Here is a 23,755-nt window from a genome sequence, read left to right as displayed (position 1 = left end):
TCTAGACTCGAGTCGCCTTAATTTCATTTTCAGATCCCCGCCCCTTATGTTTTGTGGGACACAATCTAGACTGAAAAAACTGAGAAGGTTCCTATCACTGTTGTGACACAAGGCAAAATGCCGGGCCATCGGGTAGCTTTCATCTCTGTTAGCGATGGCCCGTTGGTGTTCCAAAACACGTAATTTAACTGCTTTCGTGGTGCTCCCCACGTATCTGAGTCCGCAGGGGCATGTTAAACAGTAGACTACAAATGCAGTCGAGCAAGTAATAAACTTGCTGATCTTAATCTTGCTCTTTCTGTGTGGAACCTCGTACGACAGTACTCTCTGGCTGTTGTGACATGCCTTGCATTTCCCACACGGGTATGACCCATGCATGGCACGTAAATCTCCCTTGGGCTTCTCTTTCTCAAGGTGACTTGTGACCAGCCTGTCTTTTAGTGACCTAATCCTTCTAAAGGTGATCATGGGATGTCTTTGTAGGTCCTTCCCTATTACGGGGTCGGATCTCAAAATGCCCCAATTTTTGGACATGATGGCTCGAACTCTATTCGCTGCCACCGAATAGTTCGTTATCAGCCTGATGATACCACTCCCACCTCTATGGGTTCCTGTCTTTTTGTCAATCAGCAGAGTTCGCCTGTCAATGGTTTGCACTTTGTGTTCAGCTAGTTGGAGTGTTTTCTCTGAGTAGCTGCGAGTTTTAAAGCGTAAAATGCTTTTGTCAGCGGCTTCAGTAAAATCCCTATTTAGTGAGCTGTTGCGCTTAATCCTCAACAGCTCCCCATAGGGGATACTTTTGATTAGGGAGGCCGGATGGCTGCTCCGCCCGTGGAGTACAGAGTTACCCGCCGTCTCCTTTCTGAATAGAGATGTATGGAGCACGCCAGATTCCACAAAGACCCGAAGGTCCAGGAAATTAACTTCAGATTTACTTATATGATGGGTAAATTGCAGATTCAAATTGTTCTGATTGAGTATATATATATACTCTAAAGCAGAAGACTCTGACCCTCTCCAAATCAGGAAAAGGTCATCGATGTACCTTCTCCAACATATTATCTTCTCAACAAAGTCAGTTTTGTCATCAGCCCAGGCTACCTGCTTCTCCCACCAGCCCACGAATAAATTCGCGTAGCTGGGGGCGAAGCAGGTACCCATGGCAGTCCCCCTAATTTGTCTGTAGCGTTGGTTCTGAAAGACAAAAATGTTATTCATTAGGCAAAAGGACATAAATTCCAAAAGCATTTTGCTGTGCTCCAGGTGGCATGCCGGGCGTAGATTTAGAAAAGTTTTCGTAGCTGCAATTCCATCTTGGTGACTGATGCTCGTATAGAGACTTGAAATGTCCATAGTTATCATTACAAAATCCTCTTCCCACTCCACGTCCTGTATCTGCCTGAGGAAGTCCTTCGTGTCCTTGGTATATGAGCTCAACTGGGCTACCCATGGGGCCAGAAAAGAGTCAATGAATCGCGACATCCTTTCGGTCAATCCTCCTATGGATGACACTATCGGCCTCCCTGGTGGTGCTGTGGAGTCTTTGTGTATCTTTGGGAGATGGTAAAAGCTTGGAAGCCTGGGCTGTTTGTTTTGTAAGAAGATATACTCCTCTCTCCCCAAGATGCCATTTCATATACATACACATATACATGCATACACACAATTAAATCTCTTCAATCAATCTTTTAGGCGCTTATTGTTTGACCGAATTTAGTAACTGGAAACTGGGAACTGTCCCCATCAATGTCCAGGGTCTGCGCCTATGGTGGTGAGGCAACAGCAGTCCAGTCACCTGTGCGTCTGATAATAGACTTCCCTGGGCACTGGACAATGACCATGTGTCCCTTGGTAGACACCACTTGAAAAGATTCTGCATCAAATGGAGTATCAAATTTTCTATTTTGCATCTGGCATGTGAGCACTCAATCTCTTCTCCCAGTGACGATGTTCATCGCATGGCGTCTTTTGTCAGCACGCACTTTCATCTTTTATTTCTGAAGCAAGTCTTGTTCAAGAGTTGTGTTCTCCTTTTTCTCTCTCTGATTGGTCCACTAAGTTATCTTGTTGTCATTGCTCTAACGAACATCAATGTCGCAGCACTTTCACCTCAGGTTGAGTGAGGTGTTGAACAATAAGTTCCTAATGTAGAATTTATCACAGTTTTAGGCAATTGGCTTGCAGCCACAGAAGTGTGCTCTTCCGATCTTTTATTGTCAGAAGACATTTTCAAACCCACAGCTGTTAAATGGCGGGCCATTGTCAGATTTCAGTGCGGCTGGAACACTACCTGTCACAAAGATGTCATCTAGTCTCTCTATGACTCGGTCTTGAGTGGTAGATGAGAGATTCGCAGTTACTGGAAAACATGATAATTCGTCCACAATCACCAACAGGTGATGTCCATTGTCAAGAGGACCATAAAAGTCAATGGCTACTCAGTCCCAGGCAGGTTTCGGGAGTTCTAACATGTTTAAGGTACGCTGAGTAGCTTTAGTAGAAATGCAGTTGCATAGATGAAAGGCCTTTAATTCCTTCTCGAACTGTTCATCAACGTACGGAAAACAGTCTTGGAGAGCTTGTTTTGTGGCAACGATTACATGATGTCCTTCGTGGGTCATTTCAATCATCTTCTGCCTCAGACTCTCCAGAATTGGGATTCTTGACCTTCATAATATAACTCCATCCTGAGTTATGGACGATTTATCTTTGACATTTTTGTATTTTTGTTATTCACCCTCACTGGTGAGAGCTTGAGGGTGACGGTTCCCTGACTGAGTGTATCTTTCAACTTTTGCATGTCACTATAATGGCTCGTGGCAGTAATAATCTGGGCTAATGAAATGACAGCTTATGTATTTGACTTTACAATGAAATTGATATAGGCTTCAGCATTCTTGGATGGAGTCCCATGACCATGTATAGCCACTCTCGAAAAGTACTCAGCAGGGTTCTGATCCTTCCCTGGACAATGCACAATGTTATAATTTTACTCTTGTAGTTGTAGTCCCCATCATTCAATGCAGGAAGGAATCTTGGCCTTTAGGTTACCAAATATAGTTAATAAGGCTTAATGGTCAGTTACCAGCCTAAAAGGCTTTTGGTACAGGAATAGATGGAAGTGTTAACAAGCCCAAACCAGGGCTAAACTTTCTTTTTCAGGTTGTGATTAAGCACGTTCTGTTTGGGACAAACTCTTCCTTGCATATACCACAATATGCCTTCAAGTATTCGGAAGGCTGCTGTGCTGGGCAAGTAACCCGTCTAGGGAAACGTCAACAACAACCTCTGTATGAAGATTTCAATAAGCCATTTCAGTAGCATTCTCAATGACTTGTTTGATTTTCTTAAAACGTATCTCACATTCATGTGACCAATGAAAGGAAATATTCTTTTTTGTCACCTCTCTCAATGAAGTCCTCACGGTGGCAAAGTCTTGTATATGTCTGGAATAGTAGCTGGCCACACCAAGAAATGAATGTACCATTGAAACATCTTGCGGGAGATCAGCATTTGACAACGCTTGTACTTTAGCAGGAGTGGGTGTCATACCCCCATCAGAAAAGATATGGTGAAAGAATTTTAACTTTGTCCAGTGGAACTTACATTTATCTGCATTCAAAGTCAAACCTGCATCCGCAAGTAAATGACAGACATGTGTGAGGGCTTTATCGTGCTCTTTTTGTGTAGCTCTTAAAACTAATATATTATTGCTATAATTGAATGCTTTCATGACAGCCTGCATGATATGTCAAATTACATCTTGAAACAGTTCTCTAGTCCATGACACACCAAAACATAGAGCCTAATTAACATTTTGGCAGACGTATCACTCCGTTACAATGGTGATGGATTTTGTGTCTGCTGAAATATAAATTCCATAGAATATAAAAGAGTTTATGTTTCAACAGATAGGATATCCGTCCTGGCTGAGAGAGAGTAACCCGTCTGCCGAAATATAAATCAGACCCTTTGTCTTTTGTATTGAAATAGACCAACATATGTAGAAAAGGTTGTATTGTACCTGCAATTTTCTTCGAGTTCTAACTGATGATATATATTTAAATCACTGCGAGAGAAGACCTTTGCACCATTTAATTGCATTATCATGTCAGCTATGTTTGGACCTCACTATCTATCTCGTTCAATTGCCTTGTTTGCCTGACGCATGTCAACGCTTATGCATACAGCTCCTTCACTGTCCTTTTTGGACACTACCACTGTTGGTGAAACTATGGTGTGGGATCAGTAGACCGCTCAATGGCATCATGCTTAAGTAACGATTCAAGCTCTTTTTCAACAACATCTTGTAAATGAAAATCAATTTGTCTATGTCTTTGAGTATTAGGACGGACAGCCTCATTAATATGCAGCTGTATTTTCATAGTCTTAAGCTTTCCTAAACCATGAAACAATGAAGGAAATGTACTTATTATTTCATGGTGAGCATTCATGTTTTAGTTTATGGAAATCAGTCCTATAATAGCAGCTGTGCTGAAACTGAGCCGACAGACCCATGATGCGGTGCATTCGAAGTATATGGATGGGTGCTTGCACCTTCGTTTTCTTGTGTTTTATCTTTGCTACAAATGAACTTTGACTTTTTAAGGGTGCTGAGGCAGCCAATGTATACACTTTGGTTTTTGGTGGCGTAAGTTATTGTAATGGAAACAATTCATTATATTTCTCCCAAGGTATAATGTTTATCAAAGTACTACTGTCAATAATGAAAAGAATCGCACAAACATTTATTTTCAGTGTAATCTTTGGACAATGTTTGAATGACTTTAGTGCTTTAGCATTTCAACTTTTCTTTGACTGACATTTTTCTTCACATGTGGCCAGCCCAACAAGCTCACGCTGTTCTGCGGAAAACATCGACATGGCACAACCATCTTCTTTTCTTTCACTTGATACTGATCTAGAAGAACCACTTGACAATGATTTAGATGACAATTGACTTCGTTCAGTGTTGATTTGGCTTAACTGATATCGCTGCTTCACCTTGTGGGCGCACGTCAAACATTGCTTCTAGAACGTTCCGGCAAACATTTTTTCTTCGCGCCATGACACACTTGCTTTTTCCTTTGCAAACCATCACAAAAGGGTTTCCCTTCCCACTCTCACAATCAGAACTTCTTTTGTCAACTTTGGTGCGCTGGGATGGTTCCTGACTTCGGTTCTTGAAGGCTCTGGTCTGTTCGAGGTAAGGGCGACTCTTTCTGGTAGCCACGTTGCTGCTGACAATGTAACGTCAGATCAGACTGTGCCTTCTAGAAGGAGTCCCAAGGAGGAAAAACCCCAAAGGGAAAAAAAACTCCTGTTGCAGGCAGAGACTTCAAGAATGGAAAGGAGATGAGAGGAGAAGGCCAAGTAAAAAGGCCAGAAGATTCCAGCAAGGAGAATAGACCTGAAGGCAGGAAACTTCCAGGTAAGATCGGAAGACTGCAAGACATCCAAAGAGAGACAGGAAGCACAACAGAAAGCAAAGAAACACCAGTTAGGAGGTGAATGCACCAACAGGAGTGAGGATACACCAGCAGGAGCAGGAAGTGATGCAACTCAAGGAAATGAAGGATTCAGCCCTTTATAAACCCACAGACAGGAAGTGTTGTCACAGGAAATAAGCAATCGCCATCTTGGATAGGGAAGAGGTGATGAAAAAGATAGAAAAGGTCACCATCTTTTAATGGTGAAGCAAACCCCTTCCCAAAGCCTTCTGGGAGCATAACTATGGAATTATGGGAAGAAGAAAAACAAGAAGATGACCCCCATCCAAGAGAATAGCTGTTTCAATGTTGCTATATGTTTACCAGATCAGACGTAAGAACTACAGGACTTCATTAGAAGTTTCACAGTAGGTCGCGGTCCCAGAACTTGATCCATGACGTTTCCTGTTCTTTATAGGCCCCTGTACTGCTCTGCGGCGTGTCTGGCAAGGAACGAGCATCGCAGAACATACATGGGTTGTTCTAATAACAATAGCGTGCTGCCATGGTAGACTACGACGCACCCGAGAAAGCATATGAGGCACCACAGGCTGAATAGTGACCCACAATGGTGTGTAGGACAGTGTGGGTTCAGCAATGGCCCATTGCATGTGGAAGAGAGCACCGCAAGTTCAGTAATGGCCTGCAGCGTAACACCTACATCATGTGGAAATGAAAATCCACATCTAAAACACAATTTCTGTTTACGTATAGACAATACCTTGTGTCTTTCAGACTATGGTTTTGGTTTACTTTTCACTTTCATGACTGATTCATTCTGGGCACCTCCGGCCTTAATGTCAGCAGTCTGTCCATTGGCACACTCTTCAGCTCTGGCAGCCTAATAACACTCGCTCTACACCAAGAGTTTCTCTCAGCATTCGTTATCTGAATGAATCAGACAAGCACCCATCAATAACTCTAAAACATATAGCTTCTTCATCATTAAATTAATCGAATTTACAGTGTTTGATTAATGTGCCGAGCCCCTCCACAAATTCATCAATGATTTCACCAACTTTCTGTCATTCTTGCCTGAAAATGTATCTTTTGTAATCTACAGTGGGCATTGATTGAACTTGCAATTCAAAAATTCTTTAATCTGTCATTATATGATTTCTTCGTCAGTTTGTGGCATTTTCCTTATGACTTCTTTTACACCATAATCAGCAAGGCTTTTGAGGTATTTGATAATCTTTTTGTTATCAGTCTCTCCAAGTGTATCAATGAAATCTTCAAATGCCTCTACCCAAATAATCCATCTATCACAAATATTTTTTAACTTTCTTACGGTGTCGAAAGGTGGTGGTGTTTTCAGGAATACAGTAACGTTGTAGACCAGAGTGGAACTTGCTGACACCGCTGGCTGATCACTGCAGTTTGGTTTAGGCAACTCATCTGTAAGGCCTTATATCGTGCTAGCCTCTGGATTATCTTTAATGATAGCTGGAAACATGACTTTCTTCGCAGGAATCTGAAATTATTCACTATTCCAGGTGTCTCTCTTGACTCTTTATTCTTCGAAGACCTGTGAAGTTTTTCTGAGCCCCACTCAGCACTTTGGTGACTGACCACTTCATGTATGGACGCCTCTGTAAGCCAAACCTTCGGCACGTCTCTGAGAGCCACTTCACTGAGAGCAGCAGTGCGATGGCTCTCTCTAATGTGTTTCGTAAGTCAATTATTCCTTTTTTTCTAAATCGCATTTTGTACTTTTTTGATACTTAGTCTCTGCTTTGCAACATTTCTGTCTGTAGCGTTATTTTCCAATTTCTGAATATCAATGACTGCTCTTTGAAAACCTAGTTGTATCTGCCATCACAGTAGACACTCTGTATAATGTATGACTTTATCTTGCGTGACAGTATGGTACCTATATGTATGGCCTGGCCAGCAGATTCTCAGTCAATGACTTCTAGATTCTCTGCAATGCTGTTGTTATCGTCAACTGTGTCACAGCGGCTGAAGATGTTCTTTGACTCCACATGCATTAAGATTCAATTTCGTACCTCAACCATGGCACACGTGGTATGCATGAGCAGTTTGCCTGGATCACGGCAAACTGTCTGGGAGAGCACTGTCGACCTTCGAGTTACTTATCCCCTATCTCATCACCATTTGTAGTGTCTTCCCAGCCTGGGTACCCGCCAATGACTACTCCACACAGAGCTTAGTATTACACATCTTTATTCTTCTGTGTATAACTGAAAACTTTATCTTAATCAGCCTTCATTGCATTCCACTCTAACACCTACGTCACAGCACTACAGAGTCCATCAGGACCCAAAGTGTTCCATCATTACTAGCTCGCAAGATACTACACCACTTAGGTGCAAATTTCTCAAAGGTGCTTGATGAGTCTTAAAAAAAAAGCAAGCAGCTTGATCATGTATTGTATTGTATTGTAATTGCATTTATATAGCGCTTACTACCCCTGACGAGGCGTCAAAGCGATTTTTCGGCGGGTAGCACGCTACTCCCGGACCCATAGAGGATTAGTGTTGAATTAGTATAGTGAAACATGCATGTACATTTTAAGTGGTGGATAGGTTAGTCAGTTATTTGGATTTGGAATGATAGCAGAAGGATAGAGTAGGACAAAGGTTTGTATTTATTTATCGCTCGCTTGTTGAAGCATGCTATTCAGGCAGCCTATAAAGGATTAGTGGTGAATTAATATGGTGAAATATGAGGTAATTTCAGTGGTGGATATTAGTCTGTTACTTGGAGTGAGAAGGCCCTGTTTAACATTTGTTTCTTTTCAAACCTGGCAGATATCTGTGATACCGCAGAAGCATTTGCATAGAAATTCTGATTTTATAGCTTTCATTTATCCCAAGGTCTTGTGCATTTCTGGTTTCTCTTCAAAGTTCCATGATTGGGATGTTGCATGCACAATTTTTACATGAAGACCGCTCCGATTGCAGCTTCAATTGTAAATTAACACTTGTTAATCATGCCGAATTTATTGCAGAACAAGTGCGGACTACTCTTGGCACATTTTGATTCTGCATCAGTGCTTCTATGAGGATGTAGTTCTTAAGTTCTTGCTTATGCCACAAGGCATACTTCTAAATAAGTGCATTTTTGTTTATTTTATTGCACTTAACATTAAGGGACTATCCCAGTTTGACAATGGCATTCTAAAAATCGAACCCATTAGAACTTATATAACTGGAAATGAAAACCAGCATGCTTTATCTGGGAGAGGTTGGTGCTGCTTTTTAGGGCTTGCATGTCGACAGCGCATGCACTGTTGCTGTGCGGGGTATTGTTTACAATACAGGGGCCAACAGTGCATGCCATGTTGCTGCGAGGGGTATTGTTTACAATACAGGGGCCAACAGCGCATGCACTGTTACTGAGCGGGGTATTGTTTACAATACAGGGGCCAACAGCGCATGCACTGTTGCTGTGCGGGGTATTGTTTACAATACAGGGGCCAACAGTGCATGCCATGTTGCTGCGAGGGGTATTGTTTACAATACAGGGGCCAACAGCGCATGCACTGTTACTGAGCGGAGTATTGTTTACAATACAGGGGCCAACAGCGCATGCACTGTTACAGCGCGGGGTATTGTTTACAATACAGGGGCCAACAGCGCATGCCATGTTGCTGCGAGGGGTATTGTTTACAATACAGGGGCCAACAGCGCATGCACTGTTGCTGCGCGGGGTATTGTTTACAATACAGGGGCCAACTGCGCATGCCATGTTGCTGCGCGGGTTATTGTTTAAAATACAGGGGCCAACAGCGCATGCCATGTTGCTGCGAGGGGTTTTGTTTTCAATGAATGACTTGGAGCCCTTGTAAACGTTTTTTCAAAAGTGCGAAATCTGCATGACAAATTATTTGTGCAAATGTCTACTTTTCAGAGTATATGTAGCTGTATTTAATTAAATGATAATATTGTGCATTGAATGACAAGCAAAAGTAATTCAGAGGTGTCTTTTAAACCTAATTTAGTCATGTCCTATTTTCGTGCGAGACACCATTTTATCAGAAATGGAAGCTGTTTTCTGTTTTCTTGGTTATCATGATCCTGCTCATTCCCCCTCCCAATCAGAGACCAGCTGTAAATGTTCTTTCCTCACAGTTTTTCATGTGCATGGCAGGTGTGACGTCAATTTGACCACAGGTTAAAAAGTGCGTATCGTGAATTAAACTTTCTTTATGTTTGCAATGTTTCATTTTGAGGGACTTCTGATGGAAGTTACGATGTTGGCCTGCCGAAGACATTATTTTGAATGAACTTTTATCTAGAAATGATTTGCATTGTATTGCTGCATCTCCAGACTACAGTTGCTGAGGGAGTGAGGGAAAGGTTTACCTTACCGTAAGAAATGGGTTAGTGCTAAAATTATATTTTGTGACCTTGTTTATTCTGATTTGCCCAAAGTGAGTTGACCATGAATTTGCCATGCTGAATTTGCAGTTTTGCTAATTATTAGTGCACAAAATGTGTATAAACACCCCAGGTTTTATGAAACTTGGAGGCGACTTCTAATTTTACTCCTGATACTGTGCCTCATTTTATTGAGATTTTACTTATATAGAATGTGTCAGAACTCCTTATGAGACTGACAATTACATTTAGGGATTAACTGCTTTCTAGGAATCATATTTCTGATGCTTTTTTTGCATATTCTGTGTATCTCGGACATTTCTCATCATATTTTCTGTTCCTGATGAGATTTCCTGTAATAAACCTTTACATATATATCTGATCTAGAATTCACTTATTGAGTAGTCCCAGTCACTATTTGATCGTATTGTTTCTTACTCTGCTACTTTCATGGGGATGAGGAAAGAGGGTGGTATCTCTAACTGCTAGATCAACTGGTTTGTAGGCACTGAGCAGCCAAGGTAAAACTTGGGGTGTAAGAATATTGGGGTTCACTTGATTATTGGGGTTTAGTGCCCACACCCGTGCATTGCTTATCACTCATTGTCACTCTTCCTGTCTGCCTCCTCATTAGTCAGCGACTGCCGGGTGTCACTACCTTTTCTTTCAGTGGAGCATGGACCAAGTACAGAGTGCGTCATCTTGAATAGTTTCTGTCCGCTGCTCCCACTGCGATAGAGGTAGAGGTACTATTTCTTCTCACTCTCCCACCCACCCATCCTCAGTGTTGCTTCCCCCCTCCCAGCAACCCTTTCTCCTAGCTGCTGCCCCTGTCCCTCGACACCTGCCCATCATTGCTTCTTGCCCCTATCCCCATCCCTTTCCCCCATCCTTGCTCACCCGTCTCTCACACCCCATCCTTCATGGAAAAAAGTACAATGTGGGCATCAGCACTGGCCACATCATAGTGCTTTTGGGCTAATTTTACTTTTAGCCATACAGCAGAGCCACGCAGCTGTACAACATAGCTACAAGACATTTGCAGGCGATCATCCTCTTTGTGAGCCCTGTTGCCAGCAGGGGCTGCTTGAAAGGATCGCCTGGGGAGACACAAGTACATTCATTTTCAGAGCAGGCCTCTTCTTTGAGCTGTCTTCTCAGAAAGTGCTGATTTTTGTCTGCACTTATGTTAAAGGACGGGGATACCAGGCGAGTAACACAGGCCCCTGCAGTCCCCGCGGTGCGGGGGGCCCTCACCCTCCAGAGGGCCCCGTCAACACCGCACTTCTGCTGGGGAGCTCTAGATTGAGTCCGGAGGGGGCCTCTTCACGTACCCTGCAGGGGGGCCCCCTCAAGGTTCGTTACGCCACTGGGGGATACGCAGTAGAAAAGAATGGCATTTTGTTTTTCTAATTATCTTACCGCAAGATCATCATGAGAGCATTGACTCCACTAAAGGAAGGTTCCCTTACAATCGTATTATTACTAACACAGAATGCTGGACTATAGTGAGAGCAGCCTCGAAGGGGCTTTAAGTCAATATATACCTTAGCATTGCATGCGTTACATCGCATGCTTTACCAACGCCATTACATCGCAAGTCGTTTCAACGACTTGCTGTAGGGGGCGTGCTGGACTTAGGAATAGTACAATTTACTATTCCTACTCCAGTTTGTGCAACAGCAGGGAAGGTGTTGTATTGTAAATCCAACACAAGTGCGCCCCTGCAAGGTAATGGCTCGCGTTGTAACAACACAGTCGTTGTAAAAGCATGCGCTGTAACGCATGGGATGTTATGGCTGTTTCCCCTTCAAGTGGACATTACTTCTGTTCAGTACCTTGTTGTACTTTCATGTATCTTTTTAATAAAACCCGCAGCTCGACTTTAAATAACATTGAATTAGAATTGGCTTCTCACACGCTACAACTCTTCACAGTCGTGGAATCTTGTGGTAGCAAGAGCAGTCAGCTTGTTTTCTTTTTCTTCTTTGGTCTTTCACCGTGGTGTTCTTTAATGCTAACTGATATCTTATCAAGCTCCTACATTTTTCACACCTTCATTAGTCACAGTGTGTGGACTTGTTAACAAACTTCTGCAGTTTTGAATCGCCAAGTAAAAATACAATTAAGATGCAAAAGAGGTGGATACTATTGTGCAGTATTGTCAGTGTGAGTTCGCTTCATAAAACAGCAGCTTTTTATAATCATGTATTTACTGTGCAATAATAAAAGATGATGTGGAGGTATATACTTTATTTTTTTATTGTTTGACACAGCAAAATGAGAACTGATAGTAATTTGTGTTCCCCTAATGACTGCTGCCCCCCTCAGATTCTTAGGGAGGCTTTCCTGGCATGCCCTGGCCCCCCATTAGCCCTGCTCAATAACTTTCTAGCTACTGGGGAGGTCCCCTGCTCCTTCAAACAGGCAGCTGTCATACCTATCCTCAAAAAAACTAATGCTGACCCTACTACCTTAAGTAATTACCGTCCCATTTCCCTCCTCCCCTACCTGGGAAAAATCCTGGAGACATATGTTACCCGCTGCCTGAGCACCTTCATCGAGAACTCCTCCTTCCTGGATGCCCAACAAGCGGGCTTTAGACCCCTCCACTCCACCGAGGCGGTCATAGTGGCCGTCATGGATGCCCTTAGGAAAGGTGCCGATAAAAACACCTCACAGGCCCTTGTCCTCCTGGACCTGTCGGCAGCTTTTGACACGGCCGATCACACTATCTTGATCGACCGTGTCAACAATGCCGGCATCCAGGGGGTGGCCCTCGATTGGCTCAGATCCTTTCTGGACCATCGGACCCAGGCAGTCCACTTGTCTACTTTCTCTGCGCCCTTTTCGTCTCTAACCTGCGGGGTCCCTCAGGGCTCTGCTCTTTCACCTTTATTGTTTAATTTGTATTTACAGCCCCTTCTAGCTTCCCTCCGCAATACCCCGGTCACTATTTTCAACTATGCAGACGATCTTCAGTTAATTTTTCCCATTGATTCTCTTCCCTCCTCCCGTTCCAACTTTCAATCTACCATGCTTAACATTGCAGAGTGGATGTTCCATAGCCAATTGAAATTGAACCCCACAAAAACTGAGCTGGTTCTGGTGGGGGGTCCCACTAATCTGTGGAATTCCACTTTTTGGCCTTCTTCCCTGGGGGCGCCACCTAGTCCTGTTAGCACTGTGAAGAGTCTGGGGGTGGTCATCTCTGAGGACCTCTCTATGAGGCCACAAATCAACGCAGTCACCTCATCCTGTTTTTTCCATCTAAGGCGGATCCATAAAATCAGCAGGTTCCTCACCAGAGATGCCCTGACTTTAGTCATCCTAGCCCTTATCACCTCCAGACTCGATTATGCTAACACCTTGTATGCCGGATTCCAGCAATCCATCTCCACCGGCTGTAACTGGTGCAGAACCAGGCAGCCCGCCTGATCTTCCACCAGCCGAAACATCAGCACGTCACTCCCCTCCTGCGTAGCCTTCATTGGCTCCCCATCATCAAACGCTGTATCTTCAAACTTGGATGTACCTCTTTCAAAGCCTTATCAGACCTGGCCCCTGCATTTATCTCTTCTTGCCTGACACGGTATGTCCCCCACAGAAATCTCCGCTCAGCATCTCTTAATCTCCTTGTTGTTCCCAAATCCAGACGGAAAAAGCATGGAGGTCTGAGTTTCTCTGTCATGGCTCCCACCATTTGGAACTCCCTCCCAACCCTACTCCGCCTCTGTCCCAGCTACGATCGCTTTCGCAGACTGTTAAAAACCTTCCTGTTTCAGTCAGCATTTGAGTAATTCCTCCGCTCCAGCCACCGTTATGTCAAGAGCGCCATGAAACCGTTGGTGAACGTGCGCGGTATAAATGTTTTTAACGTAACGTAATGTAACGTATACCTCAATTGCCCAGCCAAGGAGACATCATGGGCTAAATTTAAGAGGAAACTTCTTTCTGTTGGGGGATCACCAATCTTATTGTTGCTCCAGGCTTTGGGTCCCTAGCTTCACTGTATAGGACATCTCCCTCCCAGTAGATTCTATGGGTTTGCCTGGTATCCTCCAGATCATTGACGTCAACCTGGCGCAAAAGACCTTCACTGGTTGGTCCAGTACCAGGACCTCCGGACGTTTTCGTTTTCTTTAGAAACTTACACTGGTTGGGCATGTTCACTGTGCTTGACAAAATTATTCCCTGGAGGGTCCTCATGCATCTCTGAGAGTTCTGGCAGGTCTCTCAGTGCTTCAGCGCCTCTCCCTGGGGGTCAGACTTCTTCTGGGCCATAGGATGGTTTGAGGCTGGTTGCACATGCCTCTTGCCCTTTGTATTAGTTGTGGGAACCAGGGCTATTGTGCCAGAAGAATCCCTTGATTTCCCTGACAGGCTGTCTGGTCCCTTATGAGCCCACTTAGGTGGACACAACGTTTCTGCATGAGTTCTTTCTTTGCACTTCAGCCCAAGCGTATATTTCTATGTTGTTTCCCAAAAGATACTCCCCTGGAATGTCAGGGCTCACAGCCACCTTCTTTAAGCCGGTAATGCCTCCACACTTAAAGGTGGCCATTGCCATGGGATGAAACTTCACCTCCTATCAACATTAACTCACCTATGCACAATATCTGTGATTATCTGTTCTAGGGAAACCAGCCGGTCTACCACTGTGGTCATGCTGGCTCCTGAATCACTAAGCCCCTCTACCTTCCTCCCATTGATGATTTGCCATTTCCTGTACTTCATCAGGCAGGGAGGTTAGGCAGCCTGGGCAACATCCACCCTACCCATGGAGACTAAGGTGGCTTCAGGGCAACCTGTGGTATCCCTTGGACAGGCTTAAACCCCAATTCCTACACCTGCAATACCTTTGGTCTGCCCAACTGTGGGGGGCTTCTTGGAACTAACTGAATCTCCCTTTTTATGTCTTGGCTTGTGACAATCCAGGTACACCACAGTTATGGGGTCAAAAGGTTTGTTTCCCTTGTACCCTCCACACTTGGGTTTGGAAAAAGCAAGGGACCCCCCTCTTGAGTAGACCTTTGGGGCCCTTGTGAGTACTCCTTTTTATCCTTGTTCCTGGACAGGACTCCTTTTCTTGTGGTCACCCCGTGGGACTTTTCAGATACCATAGTGCACAACAATATGTTTACTACCTTACTAAGCTGCCTGGGGCCAGACAACCTGGAATCTACTAGATGCTGGTGATAGAGCAGGGGTTCGGAAAAAAAAGAAACCTGCTCGGATTAATACCCCCATAATACATACTAACAGTAAGTAGTAACTAAAGACTAACGTGCACTTTACACAAACACGAGGGAAATAGCCTTGCGCATGAATGCACTAACATGTAATAATATATGTAGGAACTAGAAACAGTATTTACAGTATGCTTTGGAGAAAACGAAAAATAATGCATGGCTAGGCCTCACGTGCATTTTGTAGTTTGCATGTTGCATCTTGCTTTCAAACAATAAATATTGCTGCTACTTGCTTAAGGCTTATGCTAGGTAACTCTAAATGAGGAATAGTGCAGTGAAAACCACATTGTCATATGATTAATAAATGTTCATTTCTATTTGCTATAGTGGGCTGGATGAAACTCCATTTTGCTTATATTGCCCGGAGAGGGAGGGGTAAACTGAGGAGTGGATCTGAACTGTCAGAGGCAAAACAGACATGCTGTGCACAGCAGAAAGGTGTGCGAGTTGAAGGACACTGTGACGAATGTCTGCCAAGTGATGGAATCAACCGAGGGACAAGAGTCTTATTCCGGGGACGTTGTCGATTTTATGAATAAAATTGTTTAAATGTATCCTTTGTAAGAAAACATGAGAACAAGCTGAAGCCCAAACTGTGAGAAAGGATGTAGAACAATGAAATGATCAAATTGTAAGTGAAGTTACCATGGTGTGACAGAGACACCTCCAAAGCCCTCCAATCATCTGTCTAGTTTCAAAAATTGTTCCAACTGATGTGGGACAAACATCTAGGTTTTAGGATATAACTGGGGTGCTTTTAAGGGTGTGATTTTTAACGCTTAGGCTGGCGAGAGAGAGAGAGGGAAGATGCATTGTTGTCCGTCGGTTTGCAGAGGGCCTAGCTGTTCCAGATCTGTCCTGTTCCTGTCCTTTAATCTTTATTCCCTGATTCTATTTCGGGGAACCCCCACCATCACCTAGGCCGAGGGGGTGGTTTTCGACAGACGGTTAGGTTTGTTTTGATTCTGACTCGTACGTGCAAATATAGTCTGTCTCTGAAACGTTGTCTCCTCACCTATCCACTCGATCATAGGTAAATTGATACGGATTATTTAGATGAAACTATTTTCACTTCATCTATCCACTCCGTTAGGTGTATTCTGTTTCGCTTATGAATTTGCTGAAACTTTTGTCTCTTAATCTATACACTTCTTCATGCATAATGTCATTGCTTATGGGATGAGTTTGAATTCATTTAAAGTTTGCTGATATTTTTTTCCATTTGTGGACTTCCGTTATTTGCATTTGTGGCTGTATGCAATGAGCATTTGCCTTAATATTGAGATAAAGCTTCTTAAACCGTACCGAGTGTCTGTGAATATTTAGCTAACTGAAGGGTTAATTTAGATAGTATAATCATTATCATCAACTATTCAACTAATTGGTCCATCGAGCAAGAAGAAGGAAAGTTGATTTATAAATTAAGTAGGTAATTTTATAACATTATACATGGATTTTAGAAGGAAAGGTATCAAACGCAAATAAATTGACCCCAGCGCAACAGGGATTCTGGGTGAATGTGTATGGGCCATTGTAATTAGATGAATTAGGTATTGATCCCTGATCAGGTATTGACCTTGCGATGGATCACTGGTGTAATTCTCAATGACAATCACTCACGATGTACTCCTTTATGACCATATTATATAGCCCATCATAATTAGTGACTGGTTTGCCTTTTACTTAACTCTCTAGTGTTTTACTGAGACATCTACCAGGATTATTGTCTTCTTTGAGTGTGTCTTGGAACTTCTTCCAGTACTCTTCAGGTGTGCGAACAAACTTCTGTAACAAGGCATACTACAGGTGAGTGCAATAGTCAGCTACCCCCTCTTCTAGAGGCAGGAATGCATCCTCCCAGTCTTGGTGGTAACTCCATCACTAAGAATTCCCAGTGCTGTTGACCTACCCAGCTCACTCCAAATGCTCTTTCATAGGAGGCAAAGCATTTGTCAATGTCATCCCTCCTCTCAAAGCCAAGCATCATACCTTTTGGGCAATCAAGGGGTGTGTGGCCACCTTGCAGACACCTTATCACTGTTGCCACCATATACACTGGATATCAAGACAGCCTGGCTTTTTTCCCTCCGAAGCTAATTTATTTTCTTCAAGTGCCAGTTTCTTCTTCTCCAGGCTCTGGCTGCCAGTTTGGCCTGCAGTTCTCTTACTGATTGCCTGTCACTGATCTCCAACTGATGGATGGATTGTTCAGAGGGGCTTGTACTGGAACAGCCCACTTCTCTTCCAGCCCTGGATGATCCACAAAAAGCAAGTTGCGACAGGTTGTCCCTTTTGCCTTCATACTCTGGTTGCATTTTCATCAGAGTGTATTTGTGCTTGGCGGGTTCCCTCCCAAACCCTAGGGGCCTTCAACAAATCTGCCTTTTTGGCATTGTGGCCCAGCTTCAATTTTATTTCTCTGCATAGGACCTTCATCTCCACCACTGGGAAAATAGTCAGATTAGCCAGATCCAACTCAATTGTCCCGTAGACTTTTAAAAGTTCAAAGAATTGGAATCAAAGATAATTTGGAAAAATCCAAAATGACTAAAGAATGAACTGATATCAATAGCAAATTAAATATCCAATTTTGCTTTCAGTTCAATTTAGTGATATTTAATTTCCAACTTAATAGCTCAGTGGCACTGCTAAACATAAGTTCTGATCCCACCACTGAAAACCAATGTGAGAAAGTTGATTATTAGTTAGGGTGGATGGTAGCCCCTTCCAAGTAATAATGTCACTATTCCTAATAGGTCCAGTATAGGTTGCAGTCATTTAAACCTGACCTCAACCACTGGCACCTGTGGCACAGAGTAGATATACTTCATTTAAGAAAATGTGTGGAGCACTCAGAAATACCAAAACAGTTAAAAAGTCATAACCATAATACAATCCCAGTACACTTTCATACAAATACAGCATATTTTAATTGAACAAACTAACACCAAAATGACAAAGACCCAACAGGGAAAACCAGAGATATGAATTTAAAAAATCTTAATTAAAAATAGCGCTAAAAGGGGGGGCGTGGCTAGGCAAGCCAGCATGGCAGACGTGTGTCAAGCCCGACGAATATCCTGCATTTATCCTGACTCCCTCTGCCCATCTGAGGTCTTAGAGGTGACATCTGAGCACTTACCACCTACAGCAGTGGTCTGCCGTGACGCCCGGCACTTGAGTTGGCCGAGGATCGGGGCTTGGGTCCCCACTAGGAGAGGCCTGGCGATAGAAGGAAGAGCCGGGGCGTGGAGTTGAGCGCGCCCTGAGAGAGCGTGTAGCGCCACGGGCGCTGCTGGTGGTCGTCTGCCTGAGCATAGGGCTGCTCCGTGTGTCCCCTGGGAGGTTGCCCGCACAGGTGAAAATCGAGGGGCATATCGGCCCCGGGAGGTCCTGAGGCACTGACAACGGAGAGCTGCGGGGAGCTGATGCGGTGACCACCTGTGCCACATGGGTGAGGAGAGGACGGCCGGGGCGGGAGTGGAGGACCACGGCCGGGAGTCCCGGTGGCTTGAGCACTCAACGGTGACACAGCGGCTGGGGGCCCTCTGCAGTGCCCCCTCTTAACCTGGGACCGCAGCTCGGTGGCATTATCGAGCCACGTGGGGGGCCTACGGGAGTCTCGGATTTGGGCCTGGTGCATCTCCTTAAGCGGGTACCTGATCTCCACCCTCCGAGACGGATTCTGGCAGTGGTTGAGGGAATAGCGGCCCCGCATGTGGATTGGGCCGGTGATGTGTCCCGGGGACCTCGGGCATGATGAAGGAGGCTGTGGGGTCCGACAATGGCCACGTGGCAGACTAATGGTAGGAGCAGGCCTTGAGGGAGTACTGCGGTGGTCGGGACGGGCCGCACAGGTGAGGAGAGCTTCGGAAGGGCTGGTGAGGTGTCCTGCGGCCGCATACCTGGGACAGTAGGATCCTTGCAGGGAGTGGATACCCCGGGTGCAGATCCGACGGTTGGGACGGAGGTTGTCTGGCGGTGGCTATTGGGTGCCCCTCTGCACGTGGGCCAGCCCCCCTCTCCCTCTTTTTGTCCTTTGGGACGCAGGGTGGGATCAGCGGCTTATTCGGGCCACGGGGGTGCCCGCATACGTTCATCCTCTCCTCCTCCTGGGCAGCGCCTGTATCGACGGTCGGTCGGGCCGTGAGGGGGCCCTGGTGACAGTATCTGTGCCCCACGGGTGAGCAGGGGCTTCTGAAGAGGGGGGCCCCTCTGTTCAGTGGACCCTGTTGTAGGCGTCTGGACCTACTCGGGTGGATTGCGGAACCTGGTTCGGGGGTGCTTTCCGGTGGTGAGCGGCTCGGGTCTGTGACTGGCCTACTGTGCCTGCATGCTGTGGGGGCTCCTGTGTGGGCGGCGGACCTGACCTGATCCGTGTCTGCGATGCACCTGCTGCAGGTGGTCATGACGAGGGACAAGGGCAGTGGCGGCGCCACAAAACATGGGCCCATTGACAAATTCACCGGCCCGGGTGGGGGGGCAGGCGCTGCCGGAGGTCAGCAGGAGGCTGGGCCGGACAATGCGGTGTTGATGGCGGCATTCACCCATTCTCGGGACATGCTGGTTGCCAAAATTGGCGCAGTGGGCTCCGATGTCATGTTATTACGGCAGGATCTGCGGAATGCGGTGTCCCGCATCACTGAGGCTAATACCTGAATTTCAGGTGTGGAGGACGATGTCGCGACCCTGAAGCACAAGGTAGCAAGCATGGAAAGCATTCAGAAGGGCCTGGCACTTCGGGTTGAGGACGCAGAGGGGCAGGCCAGGCGGAATAATCTGCGCTTCGTTGGCTTTCCGGAGGGTTGAAAGAATGGCTGGAAAACTGTCTCCCCCCGATGCTATGTCCCGGTGTTTCGTGATAGAGCGGGCCCATAGAGCTATCATTCAGAAGCCCCCGGTGGGGGCCCGGCCGAGGCCAGTAATCGCAAGACTTTTGAACTATCACGACCGGGATGCCATATTGAAACAGGCCCGGGCCAAGGAACCTCTGCTCTACGAAAATCACTGTATCTTGATCTTCCCGGACTATACGCGGTTAGTGCAGCAGCAACGCCAGACATTCATGGCCGCAAAAGCCCGTTCGAGAGATCTCAAGCTCCCGTATGCCTTGTTATTCCCGGTTTGCTTGCGGGTGGTGTTCCAATCGCGCACCCACTTCTTTGATATTCCGGAGGAGTTGTTCAAATGGACAGATGAAACAGTGCGGCTGCGGATGCACACACTGCCAGGGCTGGAATCGGACTCCTCTTTGAGCGAGGCGCAATCAAAAGGTTCCCGAGGGTTGCGCCGGAGAGGGAACAGAAGATCTCAATCACAGCGGCACTGTGTCTTGCGGAGCCTCCTCTCGGGGGGAGCCCTGCTCCTAGGCAACAGACAGTAAATCCATGACTTGCTCTTTTTGGTTGTCAGGATGGTGCAGAGGTGTTCCTCTATTTGGATTGATTGTATACGTGACATATGTGGATAGAGGGAGTTGTTTCATGGACTGTTTCCCCTCTAGTCTGGTACTTGTGGGGGGGTGGGCCCGTGAGCTTTGGGCTGTGTGTTGGGGATCCATTGGCATGGGCGGCCCTTGGCCCCCCTGTTGGGGGCCGATTGCCATTCAGCGTTTTTTGAGGTATAGGATGGGGGCGGGGGTATGTTCTTGTTGGGTATGAGCCGCACTTCCACAAGGGGTTTCACTACATTTTCTGTGCACGTTCGCATGGCCCTCTGCCTGTGCTGTGGTCCGGGCTGATCCCTGATGGCTGGTCAGTCTGTAGATGATCGGGTGCCCCTGGGTACCCTTCATATTCTCAACTGGAATGTGCGTGGGATCTTAGATAAAATCAAAAGGGGGAGGTTATGTGTCAGGTGAAGAGGGCTAGAGCTGATGTTCTTCTGCTACAAGAAACCCACCTACTAGGTACAAAGGCCCTGTGTTTGCAGCGATATGGGTACCAACAAGTCTTCCACGCTGGCTTCGTGAGGGGTTCGAGAGGGGTGGCCATTCTAGTGCATCGTAGAATTCCATACATTCACTCCAAGCAGTGGGCTGACACGCAGGGGCAGTATCTGTTTATCCGGGGTATGGTCGGGGAGGATCCTTTGGTGCTGGGTTGGGTCTACGCCCCAACCCCCTGCAGTGGTCGCTGGTTGAGAAATTGTTTACTGTGTGGGCGGACATACTCGACTCACCGTCAGTGGTGGGAGGGGACTGGAACGATGTCCTGGATGTGGTCAGGGATAGGCACAGGATTGGGGGGGCCAGGCGGTGGCCAATCCACAAAACTGCATGATATGGTGGCGGGCTTGGATTGGGTGGACACGTGGCGGCGCCTACATGGGGACAAACAGGAATACACATATCTGTCAGCAGTCCACAAATCCTTTTCCAGACTAGACTACATCTTCATCCACCGTGCAGAGGCTGGTAGGGTGGAGTTGGTGGAGATCCTCCCTCGGGGGCTCTCAGATCACTCCCCAGTGTCCGTGGATCTCCGGATGGGCAGGGGGCGGCAGCCATTCCGTTGGCACCTCTCAGTGTGGCACCTGCAACAGGAGGACTACGGGTAGCGCATGAGTGAGGCTATTGCTAACTATCTTGTGGGGAATGAGGGATCTGTCTACAGTGCCAGGACGCTGTGGGAAACGTTGAAGCCCACACTACGGGGGGTGGATATTGCTTGGTGTGCCGTGGCTCGTAAGAGACGTAGGACAGAATTAGTGTGGGCCGAGGCAGAAATAGAGGCGCTTGAACGCCAGAGCCGGGCGGCGGGTGAGGGTCAGGCGGTGGGGCAGTTGCTCCTGGGGCAACAGTCCTATGCAGCTTTTCTATTGGATGAGGCACGGCAGGTCTGCCTGTCAACGCACTGCAGGATATGTCAGTGGGGGGACAAGTCAGTCAAAATGCTGCATCGGCTCTGTCAAGGCACTTTCCCCGCTCAGACCCTCCTGGGGATACTTGACGAGGCGGGAGCTCCGATTACGAATCCGAAGGCGCTGCCCTAGAGCTTCGCTGCATACTATGCAGACCTCTATGCCCAGCAGGAGTGCCTGTTGGTGGACAAGTTCATTTCTGACTTTCCACCTAAATCAGTGTCTGATGAGGTGTCCGATCGGTTGGAGCTTCCACTGACTTACGAGGAACTAGGCACGACCCTGGGCGAGCTCAACTCTGGGAAGGCTCCCGGACCGAATGGGTTCCTGAGTGAATTCTTCAAACGATATAACTTGCAGCTAGCCCTTCATTACCGGGTGGTCTTGAAGGAGGTCAGGGAACAGGGTAGGCTACCCCCGGATTGGAGGCATGCGGAAGTGGTGGTATTTCATAAGCCAGGTCGGCCTCCGGAGCACCATGCCTCTTACCGTCCAATTTCTCTTTTTAACATGGAGGCCAAAGTTCCCGCCAAAGCTGTGGCTAAACGGCTCCTACCCCACATCTCAGCGCTTGTACACCCGGATCAGGCTGGGTTCATGCCCCAGAGGGCGACCAGGCACAATATAAGGCAGGCACAGGTGGCGAAGGAGGCTGTCTGACGGACCGGGGAGCAGGCAGCGTTCCTTTTGGCCGACATGGACAGGGCATTCGACTCGTTGAGTTGGGTCTATTTGTTCGCACTGCTTCCCCGGCTTAATCTCGGCCCCCACTTCATGTCCTACTTGGCACTTTTATACACAGATCTGACGGCATCAGTTCAGGTGGCGGGAGCGGTGTCTTCCAGTTTCTCTATCAGGCGCGGCACCAGGCAGGGCTGCCCCCTCTCGCCGTATTTATTCGCCCAGGCTATGGAGCCGTTAGAGGCGTGGGTGCGCATTGATGCACAGCTACAGGGCTTTGAGTGGGCGCCGGGGTTGTCCGATTGGATCGCATTGTATACGGACGATGTCCTCTTTTTTCTTACGAATCTGAATAGATCGGGCCGCGCCTCTTGCGGATAATGCAGATCTTCGGGGAATCATCGGGTTTATACATGAAACCCCGCAAATCCACGTAGTGGGTGCTGGGGGAGCGGTTGAGGGTCGACGATTGGGCATCCACACTTCAGGTGGCGGTGGGGGGCCTCAAATATTTGGGGGTGTTTCTCTCGGAAGTGCCGGCCATCTCCTGGGAGCGGAATCTGGTGCCGGTATTGGATCGAGTCCGGGCAGATCTGAAGACCTGGTCGAGAATGCCTCTGACACTCTATGGCAGATCTGCAATTTTTAAGATGGTAGTACTCCCCAGGCTGCTTTACCAACTACAAAATCACCCATATCCAATCCTGCCTAGGTGGTTCCGGCTAGTGAACTCGGTGCTTGGGCAGTTTTTGTGGGAGGGTAGAGCCATGCGTGTAGCGCTGCGCACATGCTTTCTCTCCACCTATTGCAGAGGGTTGGCAATCTCAGACATCCTCTCATACTATCAGGCCTCACACCTACTGGTCCTGAACGAGTGGTGGTATGGCGACAGGGGGGACCCGGCATATGCATTGTAACGCTATCTCATTGGGTCCCACACACTGCACACTATTCTTTACTCGGCGCCGTTGCTTGGCGCGTTGCCATTGGCCATGTGGGTGGTGTTTCAACTCTGGAGGCAGGCAATGTGCCATATGGGGTGGTGTAAAACTCTGACTGGGGAAACCCCCTGGTTAATAATGGGCAATTGCCCAGCCTCACGACGCTACAGGGCTTCCGGGGATGG

The sequence above is a fragment of the Lissotriton helveticus genome, chromosome 6 (assembly GCF_964261635.1).
Source record: "Lissotriton helveticus chromosome 6, aLisHel1.1, whole genome shotgun sequence".
NCBI classification, from domain to species: Eukaryota; Metazoa; Chordata; class Amphibia; order Caudata; family Salamandridae; genus Lissotriton; species Lissotriton helveticus.
This window is presented reverse-complemented; position numbering follows the sequence as displayed.